This window comes from Dasypus novemcinctus, chromosome 6 (assembly GCF_030445035.2).
Source record: "Dasypus novemcinctus isolate mDasNov1 chromosome 6, mDasNov1.1.hap2, whole genome shotgun sequence".
Lineage (NCBI taxonomy): Eukaryota > Metazoa > Chordata > Mammalia > Cingulata > Dasypodidae > Dasypus > Dasypus novemcinctus.
Genome location: NC_080678.1, coordinates 109,206,534 through 109,222,744, shown reverse-complemented (window position 1 = coordinate 109,222,744; position 16,211 = coordinate 109,206,534). Strand labels below are relative to the sequence as shown.

At 46.5% G+C, this 16,211-nt stretch overlaps 1 pseudogene; it reads left to right on the top strand.

Annotated features, from left to right (window-relative positions):
- The first annotated feature begins 1,831 nt into the window (after positions 1-1,831).
- On the top strand, positions 1,832-15,995 carry LOC131278926 (tyrosine-protein phosphatase non-receptor type 20-like; annotated as a pseudogene).
- Positions 15,996-16,211: the final 216 nt, after the last annotated feature.

The window sequence follows — 16,211 nt, the reverse complement described above, 5'->3', positions numbered from 1 at the left end:
ATGGCCCCACAAATGCATATTCAGTCCTAATCCCTGGTCCTGTGGACCTCAGCTGGTTTGTGACTAGGATCTGTGAAGATCCTATCGATTAAGGAGAGGCCAAAGTGAATCAGGGGGAGCCTTCCTCTAGTATGCCTGGAGGCCTTATCAGCAGAGGAAAGGTGGACTCAGTGGCTAGGAGAGAGTGGGAGGCAGAGGAACAGATGTGATGGAGGCAGCAACTGAGTCATCAGTGATGTCAGGCCACCACTGGATCGCTGCTGACTCCAGAGAAAGCAGGGTCCTGCTGACACCTTGACTTTGGCCTTTTTGTGTCCAAAACCGTGAGACAGTAAGTTGCTGTTGTTTAAGCCAATGAGTCTGTGGTATTTATTATAACAACCCTGGCTAACTAAGACAGACAGACATACAGGTATACATACATACATACATACATACATATATACATATAGGTGTATGTATAAAATGAAATATATAAACATGCAACACATATAATGAAAGATCTCATTATAATTCTGCTGTTACCCCCTTTATAATGAAATAAAGTAACATATTTATGTCAATAAACATAGTATATACTATCCTCTTAAAGGATAAAATCATGTTCTCTGAAATCTCATTTAAAATACAGATGGTAGTTTTTAAAGTGCTCTCTCCTTTTAAGGAAAAGAAAACACTCGCTATAATTTCTTGGAATGGCCTCCTTTTTTGAAGTACTAGATGTTTTCTTATATGTAGTCATTAATTTTCCCATTTATTCACATTTACAGAGGGAGGTTTATGCTTACTCTGTTGGAACGTGAGAAGTGCTTTGTGAAAAACTGTGTAAATCTGCTTTCAGTTAGGTTTGTCATGAGCATACTTGGTAGGTCAGTGGTCTACTTGGCCATGAGATGTGGGAAAGGGCAGGTCATGGGGAAGACAGGCACGGTGAGAGGGGACTGCTTTGCTGTTTGTTCTCTCGGTGGGAGCAGCGGGGCAGCCAGCATCCCAGAAGTCTATGAGGAGTGAAGAACGAGCTCCTGGGGAAGTGAAGTTTACTGGAGGCCAAGCAACGACTTCTCTGTTCTTGTATTTGTTGTAGCAGTCTGTGTCTGATGAGCCCCACTTTGCCTGGAGCAGATTCCCTTGGAAGCATCCTTTTGCCACAATGCCTTGGCTTTGACTAGGCCACGGCACCTGGAGAAGGTGGGGGTGGCCGTCCACCCTGGTGCCTCGTGTGGCAGCAACGGTGTCTGGAGGGTCCTAAGACAACTCCCATCAGCTCCCACAGTCCCCTGCAGCCCTGGCCCCCGCTGCTCTGGGCTAAAGCTTTCCTGGGATCTGTGGGGAATGCCATTCACTTCCTCCCTCAGAGGCTCTTCCTCTGCTGTGCTGGATTGTAGAGCAGGGGATAGCGCCCTTGCCTCATCCTCCCTGTCGTCTCTGACATAAATCTTTCAAAGCTCCTGGGAAGCTAACGGCACCCTTCCCTGGTTTGTAAGCACCAGTACAGAATGTTCTCCTTATCAGCTCTTTCTTAGGTCCTGTCAGAACAGCGTGTGGGGGTGAACTTATAAACTCATAAGTCACATTACTCTTTGTTAGCGTCGTGGCATTCAGGCTTCCCTTGGTGAAATGCTCCCCAGAAGCCTGGGTTCGTGCATCTCCGGCTTTCCTTCCTCTACCAGGTGTTTCTGTTTCTTTAATAGATGACTCAACATGTGTTCCTCTTGGAGAAAGCAAGGATTACATCAGTGCTAGTTACATTAGAATTGTCAATTCAGGAGAAGAGTATTTTTATATCGCTACCCAAGGACCACTGCCCACCACCATAGAGGATTTTTGGCAAATGGTTTGGGAAAATAATTCCAATGTTATTGTCATGATAACCAGAGAGATGGAAAATGGAGTGGTCAAATGCCACCTTTACTGGCCAGTTTCTCTGAATAAGCCTTTGGAATTGAAACACTTCTACGTCTCCCTGGAGAGCTACCAGACACTTCAATGTTTCATCATTTGAATGTTTAAAGTTGTGAAGAAGTCCGTAAGTCTTTAAAAATCAGTGTTAGATATATTTCACTGCATAAGAAGGTACAGCCGGACTAGAAGTAAGGAGTAGGCTGGGATATAGACTTGGGATGCTTTTTAATTAGGTGACTCAGTTTTACTTCTCCCTGGTACCAAAAACAAAGCCAGCATCACTGCTTCTTCTGTTTAACCAAATTCTGACTGCAGGGAAGAAAAAACTGAGAAAGGGAGTTGGGGCCAGGGGGTGAATATTAGAAACTGTGTGATGCTGGGACGTACTTTGCCTACTTCTAGGTGGGACAGGCACGTACTAAGCTCCTACTGAGTGCCAGTCTCTGTGCCAGGCACTCACAGCCCATGCTGAGCGTGGGAAGATGGGTCCACTCACCCAGCCTTCCTGTTGCTGTGGTCAGTGGCAATATTTAAGTCTCGGGGACTTAGAAGAGAGTTTCAAAGCTTTATTTAGAGTTTGGGGGAAGGTTTGCTGGAGGCGGTGACATCTGGATTGGGAACTACCTGAATAGAAGGGTAAGCAGTGGAAAGCCATAACCTAAATATAAAACAACATGGGGTGTGTACAAAGGAGTGGAAGTAGTTGCTGGAATGTAAACGTTCACTGAAGAGAGTAAGGAGGGGTGAGAAGAGGCTAGAGGAATCCAGCAGGCCCAGGCAGGACACGGTCCATCGTGGATACAGCTGAGGAGATGGACTTCATCGTGAAGATAGCTGGAGCCATGGAGGCCTTTAAGGGGAGAGTGAAATGGTCACCCAGAACAGGTGGCACTGGGAGGGAAAGCAGGGACCCAGGCCACCCTTGTGGGGACGAGAAGCAAGGCAGTGGTCGCCCTGCCAGAGATGAATCAAGTCTTGCAAGACTCGAGAGCCTGGGGCCTGTGGGGCGCCGGGCTTGCCCTGGGTGGCGTCGGGCTCACTGGGTGTGGATGACCAGGACATTTAGCCACTGGTGGAGCAGTGAGAAGACAAGGGTCAGAGGTGGGACGTGCAAACGTGTGGGGGCTTCTGGACAGCTAGAAGGAAGAATGGCCTGGCAACCGGAGCAGGTCGAGGGGTGCGGCCCTCCCTTGCCGTGGCACCTGAGCAGGCCAAGGGGTGCTTGCTGTGGCACCTGTGGCTGGGAGAGGGGGAAGGCGCTTTGCAGGGAGGCTGCCCCATGCCAGGAGGGGCGAGGAGGGGCGAGGGCGCGGAGGGCACAGAGGTGAGGCGGTGAGGGTGTCTGGGATGTTAAGCGGGATGGGGCCTGAGTGCAAAGGCAGGAGGCTGCGGCTCCTCGCACTCGCTAGTTGAGGTGCCGGGCAGGGGGCGGGGGAGGGAAGAGATGGCCGAGGAGTGCGAGGACGGAGCCAGGGCCGTCGCTAGGTGCCAGGGGTCTCCCCTCCTGCCCGCCGAGAGCCCGCTGTTCCCCAGGGCCCATGCCGTGCTGGGGACAGAAGAGCACCGGGCCCCGTGGAGCAGGGAGGCACTTCCCACCCGTGGCCCCTGCTGGGAAGGTGAGGCAGCGCTGGAGGAGACAGGGGGGCTGGAGCACGGAGGACACAGCGGGCCAGGTCGAGTGTGGTTCCCATAGAGCAGACCTCGCAGGGCCCTGATGAGGTGGCAGGAGCGGTGGCCTTCAGCCACGCCACCGCCTCAGTCATGGGGGAGTTTGAGGCTTCCTGCTGGGGGCCAGGAAACCCGCGGGCCCTCCTTCCTGACCCACCAGGTCCGAATAGCAGGGCCAGCCAGCCCTGACACACGCTGCGGGCAGCTTGCCCCTGCCTGGCGCCTGCGAGGGTGTCAGGGGCTGATTCCACCCTGCAGTGTCGGTGCCAATGGCTCAAACTCTGGTTCTCTATTTGGTGCTTTTTATAGATCTGAAGACGTTTGTGTCTTTATCAAGTGATTAAAGATATTGAAAACATCAGTAACCAAAGTGAGTTGGGAGGGTTTTCTAGACTTACGATTCCAGGTAGAAAACTGTATTAAAAAGTCAGTCAAGGATTCCAGTAGATACTTCGAATTAGAAAGGGATCTCTCAACATCAACAGCTTTTTAAAGGAACTTCAAAAAAATTGGTCTGTTAGGGAGAAGCGGGGGGGGGGGGGTGAGAAGCCCACCCTGAGCCTCCCCTTGAGGGTCCCCCGCGAGGGCAGTGGTGGCCGCACACTCCCCAGGGAGGTTTTGTGGGCGTCCTCCAAGTGCTCCATCATGGCAGAGGCCCTGGAGGGGTCATGTCACTGCCCATCAGGAGGGCTCGGCGTCAGACTTGGGAGTCATAGTCTTCGGTTAAGGTCATTGGGGCCCTCTTTCCTCACTGCAGAGAGGGGCGCCCCCACCAGGGGGTTGGCAGCCCCTGCCTGCTGCACCTATGCTCAGGAGAATAATTTTGAAGCTCAGGGGCATCGCCCTTCTGTCTCATCTTCTACCCTAAATACTTTGGAATCTTGGATTTTCTGTGTCCTCATGCTGCGGAAGAAGGCAGCGGAGGATTCAGGTTGCCCCACCGCAGTCCCAGCTCCAAACCCGGTAGCCCCACGACCTGTCTCTCAAGTCCTCTGCTACTTGGTTTCTTCAGAAGCCAAAGAGGATGAAACAGTGTGAGCCTCATCAGGGCCGCAGGAGGATGAAGTGGGCCCGTGCGCGTGGGTGCCGGGCCAGCACCCAGCACGCAGCCAAGTGCTCAATTTGTGGCACCTGCCAATGTTGTTATTTTATTACGTTCTCTTTGGTAAATTGAGGAAATCCCTCTATTCCTGGCAACTTCCAGAATTCGTATAAACATCGAAATGAAGTTTCAGTATTCATTTGAAAGCCATGATAATGTTATATAGCCATTTTTATTGTTATTATAAGTTGAAATGAGATCTCAGATAGAAGCGATTGATCGATTCCTCCCCACCCCCAGCAGATGGACACTAGTCACCTTGTAAAACAGTTGCAGTTCATCAACTGGCCGGACCATGGCACTCCTGCCTCGGCAGATGACTTTATCAAGTTCGTTCCCTACTTCTGGAAAAGCCACCAGATGGGACCCATCCTCGCGCACTGCAGCGCTGGCATCGGCCGCACGGGGGTGCTGCTGTGCGCGGACGTGGTGTTCTGGGCCGTGGAGGACTCCTGCGTAAGTGCCCGATCCCAGCCGACGCCCGGGCCGCGGGACGCGAGCCTTTGCGTCTCCCGTGGAAGCCTGGCAGCAGGCCTTCGCCGCCCCTGCTTAAAGCCGCGCACGTGAGCTTTGGCTAACTGGTTCTCAAGCTTGTTGCAAGTTACTTATTCGCTACGAACCTCAGATTTCCGGGGGCGGGTTGTGAGAATTAAATGGCAAGTAAATGACTCGTGGGAGAGTCTGGAGCACACAGTAAATGGGAGTTCATTTCCCCTTTCCTGCCCATCACCCCACACGCACATTTTTCAAAATCTTGTTAGAGAGTGTTGCTGAAAGATGCCTGTGTTTAATGAGCGGAAATACAGTCATGTGAGCACGCTGGGAAAAATGTGGACTCGAGTTAAGGAGAGGGCCCTGGGTTGGACCTCCGGTTATGCCACAAACTTCAGATTCTGGTGACTTTGTGCAAATTGCTCATTCCCTCAAACCCAGCTTTCCGTGTGTAAAATAGGGCTAGCAACGTTGCTGGGCCTGGGGGAGGCAGTCACTAACAATCTTCACTTCCCCTCCAACGTGGAAGCAGCTAGGACTGACTGAACTGCTCGGGCAGTGGCGCTTTGGACGGGGACCAAGGAGGCTCCCTGGCTCTCCCTCAGGCAGCCTGCTCCCACCCCAGGCCCAGCCCGACCTGGGCGCCCGCGTGAGGGGTGCCGGCTGGCTCCAGGCGGAGGGCACCAAGGGAGCGGGCGGGAAGTGCTCCATTTCTCCTCAGAGGGCTGGGCGGGAGGGGCCAGGGTGCTGCTCTTTGTGGAAACACATGGACTGAAGAGGACATGTCGTCCTTTTCCTGTGTCCTTCTGGGCCTGAGGCCGTTTTAACTGCAGTTGTTAAAGTGATGAAGAAATTAAGAATTTTAACTTTAAAAGCAATATGAGGGGAGCCGATATGGCTCAAGCAGTTGAGCGCCAGCTTCCCACATGGGAGGTCCCCAGTTCTATTCTCGGTGCCTCCTAAAAACAAACAAACAACAAGCAAAACAAAGTCAGCTCAGGGGAACCATCGTGGCTCAGTGTTTGAGTCCTGGCTTCCCACCCATGAGGTCCTGGACATTGGGTGCAATCCCCTGCTCGGATACCTCAAAAACCAAAAACAAACCCAACGGGAATTGTTCTCTCTAGACACTGCTTCCATTCATTCATTCCTCAAATACTGAGCATCTATTATGTACCTGGGGGTGCAGATATTTTTATAAAAGCCACAATCAAGAACCCTGGAGAGCTCACAGTCATGTGGTGACAGGCAGGGAACTCTGGAGCAGTTCATTGCTCCATCCAGCCCACCTGCTGAGCCCTCTGAGGTCTGTGGAGGAGACGAGACCTGGGCCAGTCCCTGCCTTCATGCTGCTCATCGAACAATTAGCCGAGGACTGCTTCAGGGAGCGCGTGACTGCAAGTCCACGGTGTGCATGGGAAGAGATTGTCTGCTGCAGCATGGGGCCTCCTCCTCCTTCCACCACCTTCCTCTCTCCCACACTGTGCCCATGCTGGGCTAGGCAGTGCTGGGCAGAGGATTTTTACCTTGCCTTCAGATATTCCCCAAACCATGATCCAGCATCAGAATGGGCAACAGAAATCTGTGATCTAGCTGGTTTTCCAGCCGGAGGAAGGCAGAGAAAACAGCCTGTCACTGCTGCTGCTTTCATTTGAACAATTATTTCCCCCTGAGGTTTCTGAACCACTTCCGGGGCGAGCTAAATGGGAACTGACCTCAAACCTTATCTGACGTAGTGGAAAGGCATGTGTCCTCATCTGGAAGTGGTCTCTGACACTGCCCGGGCCCCAGTGGCCTGGGGAAAGAGAGCAGAGGCCATGGGGCTGATTTGAAAGCTCACCTGGCCACTTCTGGTTGTCACTCAGTTGACTGTGCTATTTAGCCTCAGGTTCCTGGTCTGTAAAGGTGGAACGATAACCAGTACTTCCCAGAGTTGTTGGAGGAGTGCCTCACACTCAGTAAGTCATCAGGCAACATCGTTCCCGTCCCTTCTCTCCGTCCCCTCTGCCTCCCTTGTCTCCCCTGGTATCAGCATGCACTGTGTGTGCTGCAGCTGGAGCCCCAGCTGGGCAGTACTCAACTCTTTTCCTGTGCCGTAGAAGTGAGGAGGGGAAGACATCTGTTTACTTAGCAGGAGTTAGGGGAAAGTAACTGTTACTGTGACTGCAAGGAATGTGGAAATCCATAACTAGGTCATAAAAAGCAGCACAGTGGCTTTTGCCTTAGTAGGCAAATCCTGCAGGGACCTGATGTCTGGACACGTGTTAAATCTCTGCTCTGATTCCCAGGCCTTACACAGCTGTGTTCCAACAGCAGGCTCTTCCCTTGTAGCATCACAATGGCTCCTGCAGTGCCCGCACTCACGTCCTGATGCCAACACCGCAGGCTTATGTAGGGCATTCCAGGAACCTCCTTGGGAGACAGAAGCTTTTCCTTCACAGCAGCTTGAGCAGGCACCTCCTAGCATTTCACTCTTTCTGCTTGTGTTGGAGCTATTTCCCTGAACTAGTCACTGTGGGATGTGCTGGTCCATTTAGGCCGGTCAGGGTTACCCTAGGCCATATGGTTGGGAATGAGAGCGGGATGGTTTTCCAAAATAAACTCAGGGTATCATTAAGAAAAAGGAATATAAACTAGGTGGCCAAAAGTGAGAGATGTCCTCGACAATGCTGAAAATTTAAGTAATGTGCAATTATGTTACTTTAACCCTGTAACTATTGTTTTATCCTTTTAGCAAAAAATGCATTACTGTAATATTTCTTGATATATATATTCTCCATCCTCATTTCTTAAATAGTTTATGATCTTCCTTATTTTATATTCCTTGCAGAAACTGTAAAACTAAATTTTATATTTCATTGATTCTAAAGTTGCACTTTTTTTTTTTACCTTGCACCTTCTTTAAAATCAGGATGTGTTTTATAATCAGTAGTTTGTACAGCTTGGCAGAAGCTTTCTTTCTCAGTGATACATGGAGTACTGGCGCCTCTTGCCTTGAGGATGCTTCGCAGATGAGATGAAGCACAGTGGTGCAGAGCGGGAAGCTGCCTGTTCCTTTGCTGCTTCCCCTGGCCCTGAGCTTTGAGGCACCAGCGTGAAAGCCCTTCCCGGTGCTCCTTGCTGTTTCCAGAGCTACTCACAGGGAGGCTGGGACAGCACCCACCTGTGAACGTTTGTTACCTGCAGCAAGATGAGTAAGTGGAAACTGCCATCTAGATGCGCTGACAGCAGTTTGCTGTTGCCCTGACGCCCCAGTAGGATCGTGGGGTCACCCTGTGACAGAGTGTGGCTACCGAGTGCCGTGGGCAAGCTGCATGCCTAGTGGGCCATGTTGGGACCTGGGGCTTTTTAAGGTTAGGTCATCAATGATAACCTTGAAGCATGTAAAAAATCTGAGAAAATGTAACCATTTATTTGTTTTTAATAATTGTTATTTTTATAACCACTTAAATTTTTAAATCCAGCCTATTTAAAAATCCTTAAATGTTGTAGAAAACTAGATCCTGTTGTCCAGAAACACCAAGATGGTTATATAATTCATTCTTGAAAGAACTATAACCCTCTTATTTTAACATACAATAACAGTTGTTAATTATCAGTCACAACATTATTATACAATGAAGAGAAAAAATCCAAAATGTAGTAAGTTGCCTTTACATAATTAAAAATGTTAGTGGGAAGCAGATGTGGCTCAAGTGATTGAGCTCCTGCCTATCACATGGGAGGTCCCTGGTTCAATTCCCAGTGCCTCCTAAAGAAGATGAGCAAGACAGCGAGGTGGCACAATGGTCAGGCATGGTAAGCTGATGCAACAAGAGACACAAGAAGAAAAAACATAATGAGAGATACAACAAAGCAGGGAATGGACATGGCTCAAGTCATTAGGTGCCTCCCTCCCATGTCAGAGGTTCCAGGTTTAGTTCCTAGTGCCTCCTAAAGAAACAAGGAAGACAGACAGACACAGCAAGTACAAATGACGAGAGGGTGGGTAGAAAGAAATAAAATAAAATAAAATAAAATAAAACAAAATGTTAGCAAATCACCAAACGTGCTGTTTAGTGCACCTGACAGATCTTTTGTAACAGTTATTGAGTTCTCCTGACATAAATCTCTTACTTTGTGCAGCTACCTCACAGTGCTTTCTCGTCATTGTGACTATACTATCAGAATATAATCCTACACATAACTTAAGCTCCAAATGACAATTTTTGGCAACGTAGCACTTCCCATTTTTTATGCAGTTTAGGACTACTATTTATCAGTAATCAAGCTGCAAAAGGAAGAATTATTCCCCCCTATCACAGGTTCACAGGCCAGATGTACTGGAAGCGTCCTGATGTTCAGGCTGTCTTTTGTTCATGAAGACGCAATGGCAAGTACTCCGCTGCTTTTGCTCTTCCTATGAGTTGGCACCACTTCTGTGTCACTAGCCAGCTCCTGAACATGTCCAGATTGCCACAGAGTTAGAGAATGGCACTTTAACTTCCTTCCTTGCCACATACTTAGACATTTCCGAGAACACATCTTTGGTACAGTCTTTCACTGTTGCCTGGGTAATATTATATGGTTTTTCAGTCTTAGTGATTCAAAGTGCTACTTTATAAGTCTGTAGAGCATTAATCTTACATTTGGAAGATTGAATATTAGCTTTTTAATATAATATTCTTAAAAATAATTGACTTGGCTTCAAACTTTAAAATTTTATGTGACATGTAAGTTTTGTGGTTCCTTTGTTTTGTTAGCCAGTATGTCTTTATAAAAAGCACACTGTGATTTTTAGCACTTCACAACCAATTTTGGCTATAAAACTCAATATAGGAGGAATCATAATTTTAGGTCAAATCATCATGAATGCTTTTGGTCTTCATTTCATTGTAGTCACTTTCATTTTCATTGTTTGGTTTACCACTAAAGCCATGTTCAGAAAGTTGTGCCTTTTCTGCACAAAATAGTCCAGTGAAGCTTGTTTTGCCTTCAGTAAATCAAGGTTAAAAGTTAATAAGACAGGCAAGCGGATGTGGCTCAAGTGATGAGGCCTCCATCTACCATGTAGGAGGACCCAGGTTCAATCCCTGGGATTTCCTGGTGAAAAAGAAAAAGAGAAAGCCTGTGCAGTGAGCCAGTGCCCACGACGGTGAGCTGAGTGCCTGTGTGAATGCCCGCATGGTGAGCCACCTGCCCACGTGAGTGCCCGTGTAGTGAGCCAGTGCCCACGACGGTGAGCTGAGTGCCTGTGTGAATGCCCGCATGGTGAGCCCCCTGCCCACGTGAGTGCCCGTGTAGTGAGCCAGTGCCCACGACAGTGAGCTGAGTGCCTGTGTGAATGCCCGCTTGGTGAGCCAACTGCCCACGTGAGTGCCCGTGTAGTGAGCCAGTGCCCACGACAGTGAGCTGAGTGCCTGTGTGAATGCCCGCATGGTGAGCCACCTGCCCACGTGAGTGCCCGTGTAGTGAGCCAGTGCCCACGATGGTGAGCTGAGTGCCTGTGTGAATGCCCGCATGGTGAGCCAACTGCCCACATGAGTGCCTGTGCAGTGAGCCAGTGCCCACGACGGTGAGCTGAGTGCCTGTGTGAATGCCCGCATGGTGAGCCACCTGCCCACGTGAGTGCCCGTGTAGTGAGCCAGCGCCCACGACGGTGAGCTGAGTGCCTGTGTGAATGCCCGCATGGTGAGCCAACTGCCCACGTGAGTGCCCGTGTAGTGAGCCAGTGCCCACGACGGTGAGCTGAGTGCCTGTGTGAATGCCCGCATGGTGAGCCAACTGCCCACGTGAGTGCCCGTGTAGTGAGCCAGTGCTCACGCAAGAGAGCCACACAGCAAGATAGTGACACAACCAAAGAGAGATGGAGGGGAGAGTCAAAGTGCAGTGCAGCAGAGACCAGGAACTGAGGTGGCACAAATGACAAGGAGCCTCTTTCCACATCACAGGTTCCCAGGCTCAAGTCCCTCTGAATCCCAGAGGAGAAAGATGAGAAGTCAAAAAAGAGAAATAGAGACAGAAGATCACACAGCAAATGGACACAGACAGCTAAAACAGCAGGGCAGGGGCAGGGGAGTGAGCGGGGGAAAATAAATCTTTTTTAAAAAGTTAATAATATAAATTTATTTGCATATTTCAACTAACCATGTTAAATTATAAAATTGAAAAAACAGGCTTTTTATGGCGTGGATGTGGTTTGAGCAGTTGAGTACCCACCTCCCATATGGGAGGTTCTGGGTTTGGTTCCTGGTGCCTCCTAAAGAAGACAAAAAAACAATGAGCAGACAGCAAGAAAAATCAATGAGCAGATGAGCAAAAACAAAATAAGGGAGCAGAGGTGGCTCAAGCAGTTGAGCACCCACCTCCCACGTGGGAGGTCCTGGGTTCAGTTCCTGGTGCCTCCTAAAGAAAAAGCAAGCAGGCAATGAGTAAAAACACCAAGCAAAAAAAAAGTGAGCAGGTAATGAGCACAAACAACGAGCAAAAGAATGAGCTAAACAGATGAGGGAGCCATCTTGGGGGGGTGGGGTGTGGGAAGAAACAGGCTTTTCCAGATGCAGCAGGTTTTAATTTTGATGAAATCTAAGTTTATTAAATATCCTTTATAGATTAAGCTTTTGATGTCAAGTCTAAGAGCTCATTGCCTAGCCTGGGTTCTAAAGATTTTTTTACCTGAAAATTTGGTAGTTTTACATTGTATATTAAGTCCATGATCCATTTTGAGTTAATTTTAAATATGATGTGAGGTTGGGGTCGAGATTTATTATTATTATTATTATTATTATTATTGGCCTATGGATGTCCCATGGCTCCAGCAGCACAGAATAGTCTATTCTTCCTCCATTGAATTTCTTTTGAGCCTTCATATTTCAGTTTCTGTTTCTGGTTCTCCATTCTGTTCCATTGACCTCTGTGTCTCTCCTTCTACCATTTCCACTCTGTTGACTACTGAGTTATCTAATAAGCCTAAAATTGGGTAGAGCAATTCCTTCTACTTTATCCTCCTTTTACAAAATTGCTTTAAGCTATTAGCTGTTCTAGGGCCTGTGCTTTTCCATTTATAAAGTTTAGAATAAGCTTGTCTATATCTACCAAAACTTGCTTGAATATTGATAGGAATTATGTTAAATCTGTTGTTAAATTAGAATTTTCCAATCCATGAACAAAATATATCTTTCCATTTATTTAGGTCTTTGATTTCTTCTGCATTTTGTCATTTCCTGCATAGAGATCCTATTTGTGTTTTACTGTATTTATACCTAAGCATTTCATTCTCTTTGGAGTAAGTGGCATTGTTTTCACATTTTTTTCCTCACAATTGTTTTTAGTATGTAAAAACAAGATTGATTTTTGCATGTTGATCTTATACTTTTGACTTTGCTGAAAATCACTATTAGTTCCAAAAGTCTGTTTTATGTGTGTTTTTCTTTTTATAGATTTCATGGGCTTTTCTAGAGATAGCTATGCCATCTGCAAATAGGGGCAGATTTATTTCTTCTCTCCAGGCTATATGCCCTTTATTTCTTTTGCTTGCCTTATTATCCTGGCAGAATAAGAGTGATTAGAGCAGACAACTTTGCCTTGTTTCTTAAGGGGACAGCAAATTAAAGAGAAAAGCAAATTTAAAATATTTGTTCTATGAAAGGCTTTCTGAAGAAGTTGGAAAGGTGAGCTGCAGACTGGGAGAAATATTTGTAAACCACATACCCAATAAAGCTCTCACAACTAGAATATATAAAGGACCTTCAAAATTCAACAGTAAAAAAAAATCCCATTAGAATACGGGCAAGAGATATGAACAGACATTTCACCAAAGAGGATATACAGATGAGAAATAAGCACATGAAAAGCTATTTGACTTCAATAGCATTTAGGGAAATACAAATTAAAACCACAATGAGATATCACTATGTACTTATCAGAGTAGCTAGTATAAAAAAATAGTGACAACACCAAATGATGGGAAAGATTTGGAGAAACTGGATAATTCATAAATTGTTGGTAGCAACATAAAATGGGATAACCACTCTGGAAAATAGTTTGGCAGTTTCTTAAAAACTAAACTAAACTAAACTAAACTAAGCTTACCCTATGACCTAGCAATAGCACTCTTGGGCATTTATCCCAGGAAAATGGAAACTCCTGCCCACACAAAAACTCTACACAAATATTCATAGAAGCTTTATTCATAATAGCCACAAACTGGAACCAACACTTACTGTGGAACAGTATTTACCAATAATAAGGAATGAACTGTCATTCCAGGTAGCAACTTGGCTGGACCCCAAGGCAATCATTCTGAGTGGGGGAAAAGCCAATCTCAAAAGGTTAGATATTGTATGATTGCATTCATATACCTTTTTTTAAAAAGACTTATTTATTTATTTCTCCCCACCCCCTCATTGTTTGCATTTGCTGCCTGTTGGATGCCTGTCTTCCTTTTCTCAGGAGGCCCTGGAAGCTGAACCCAGGACCTGCTGTGTGGGAAGGAGGCACCTAATTGCTTGAGCCACCTCTGCTCCCTGCTTTTGTTGTGTCTTTCATTATGTTTCCTCCTTGTGTCTCTTGTGTCATCTTGTTGTGTCAGCTCGCTGTACCTGCTCATTATGTCAGCTTGCTGTCTTGTGCATCTTCTTTAGGAGGCACCGAAATCCAAACCTGGGACCTCCCATGTGGTAGGCGGAAGCTCAATCACTTGAGCCACATCTGCTTCCTTCATGTACCTTTGAAATACCAAAATGATAGAGATGGAGTACAGCTTAGTGGTTTCCTCGGACATAGTTCTAAAGGGAGAGTGCAGGGTGGGGGTTGGGGGGTGAAGGGGCTGTAGGAATAGAATGGGTCAGCATCAGGATTGTGGTTGTGCTTATGTGAAAAAACTGCAGAGAACTCTACACACACACACCTGCATGTGTTCTGTGGATTACACCAATATGTCACTTTTCTGGTTTTTATATTGTGGCAATGCAAGATGATATCACTGGGGAAACTGGGTGATGGATGGACAGGACCCCTCTGTGCATTTTTTTTCAACATCCTGTGTATGAGTATTTCAAAATAAAATTTTAAAGGCATCACTAATACTTTAAATCATTACCAAAATGACAACTTACACAACTTACACAACTTGCACAAATAAATAAAATGCTTACATTTTCTCAGATTTTTGCATGCTTTTGTGTTACAATTGATGAACCAATCTTAAAATATTACATCTCCACATCGTCTTGCTGTACCAGACTGGCACTGAGGTTGCAGCACCCGCGAGGCTCCAGATGATGTGGCAGCGGCTGCGCTGGTCTAGAGACTCAGACGCTGTGCGATGTCAAGTTGGCCGTGGTGTTTCTGAGCCCTTCCTTGCAGGCTCTGCCCTCACCTCGTCATGGACTAGAAGCAGACCTTGGTGCACTGCAATGGCTCCCCCTCCTCGCTCTATGGCACAGGTGCAGGGTTGCTCAAGGTCCCAGTTTAGGCTGTTAGGACACTTCACATGAGAAACAACTGGGTCACTGTCCTGGAAAGAGAAAGGCTTCTGCACTGCAGGTGTTTCCCAGATGGTGAGACTGCTTTCCTCATGCTCTTGAGAGAACAGTACTAAGGGCATGTAAATGCCTTGTTGCTGCTTGTGGACACCAGGCCTTGAATGCATCCTCCCCTTTCCTATTTAAACAAGGCTTCCTTATCTGGTAGACTGGGCTAAAAATATTAATAGTACATTTTCTTCTGGCTAAAGATGAAGCTCTCCTGTTAAATCTCCCGTTAAATCTCTTTACTGGGAAGAGGTTGGCAGTACTCATTGGCAGTCTCCAGGTTTGCGTTTTTGCTCCACGTGGATGACACAAAATTGCTGTCATCCTGTCCACAGTTTGACATCAGGACCATAGTGGCCCAAATGCGGGAACAGCATTCTGGCATGGTTCAGACAAAGGTAAGCCCTCACCTTGTACCTTCTAGTAAGAACTGTGAGAACGAGAATTAGACTGTGCAGGCATTCCAATTTATAAGGCTCTCTTGCCTACATGATCTCATTTAATTCTCACTCTTGGAGGTGAACATTCATTTTGTTCTAATATCTCTGATGAAGTACTTTATAGTCACAAAAATAGCATCCATTCCATAAAATCACTCAGGTAGCTCTTGGAGGTGCAAGGCTGAAACCCAAGCATCCCAGTGGCTAATTACATGTTTTTTTCCCCATAAAATGCCATATTACTTAAGTCACATACCTTAAGTTATTTTAAATAAATTTCTAGATAGCAATTTAGGATACTCACTAGCCACTAGAATAGCAAAGCTATTGGCATGTCATTAAAATATATTTTTATGTCATAGATTAATGATGAATCATAATACTATTATGATTACTATTGTACCCTTAAATCTTTAAGTTGGCCAAATTTTAGTGTCCAAGTGAGAGCAAGTATTTCATTTGAACTAGGATGGCTGGGGAGACGTGAGATTAGATCTTAAAAATAACAGATGGTCAAAGTTCATGCAAGAGACATTTTAATTTGATTTAGCTGGGTAGATACAGGAAAGTGAGATAGTCAGTTTCCCCTCTGCTCAGTTAAGCCTTAGGGTAACTAGTTCTAGACCAAGAATTATATTACGATCATTTATCCTGCTCATATTCTATAAACTTTAGGGGCATCAAGAAGTTTGATTAAGTGTGCTACTTTTAGGAACATTACTTTATGGTGACAATTACAGATGTATTTTCCAAGAGTGGATATTGCTATTCGATTGCTTAACTTTCTATTGTTTTTCATATATATGCATATAGGAGCAGTATCACTTCTGCTATAAAATTGCGCTTGAAGTTCTTCAGAAAATTCTGACCTTGGAGTAAGGTGGCTTCTGTTTTCTCACTTGAAATTTCCAAGTGGCTTGGCCCCTTCTCATGAAGAACAGGTTCTGACTGCCAAAGAGCTTTGCTGTGTATACAATGTTCTTTCTTGGTCTGTTCAGTTGATTTGCTTTCCCAAAACTCCCTGAAGGCTGCATAATTTGGTTTGGGGTGAACAGTGTTTATCCATTGAACTTACTGGACAATGTCAAAATAATC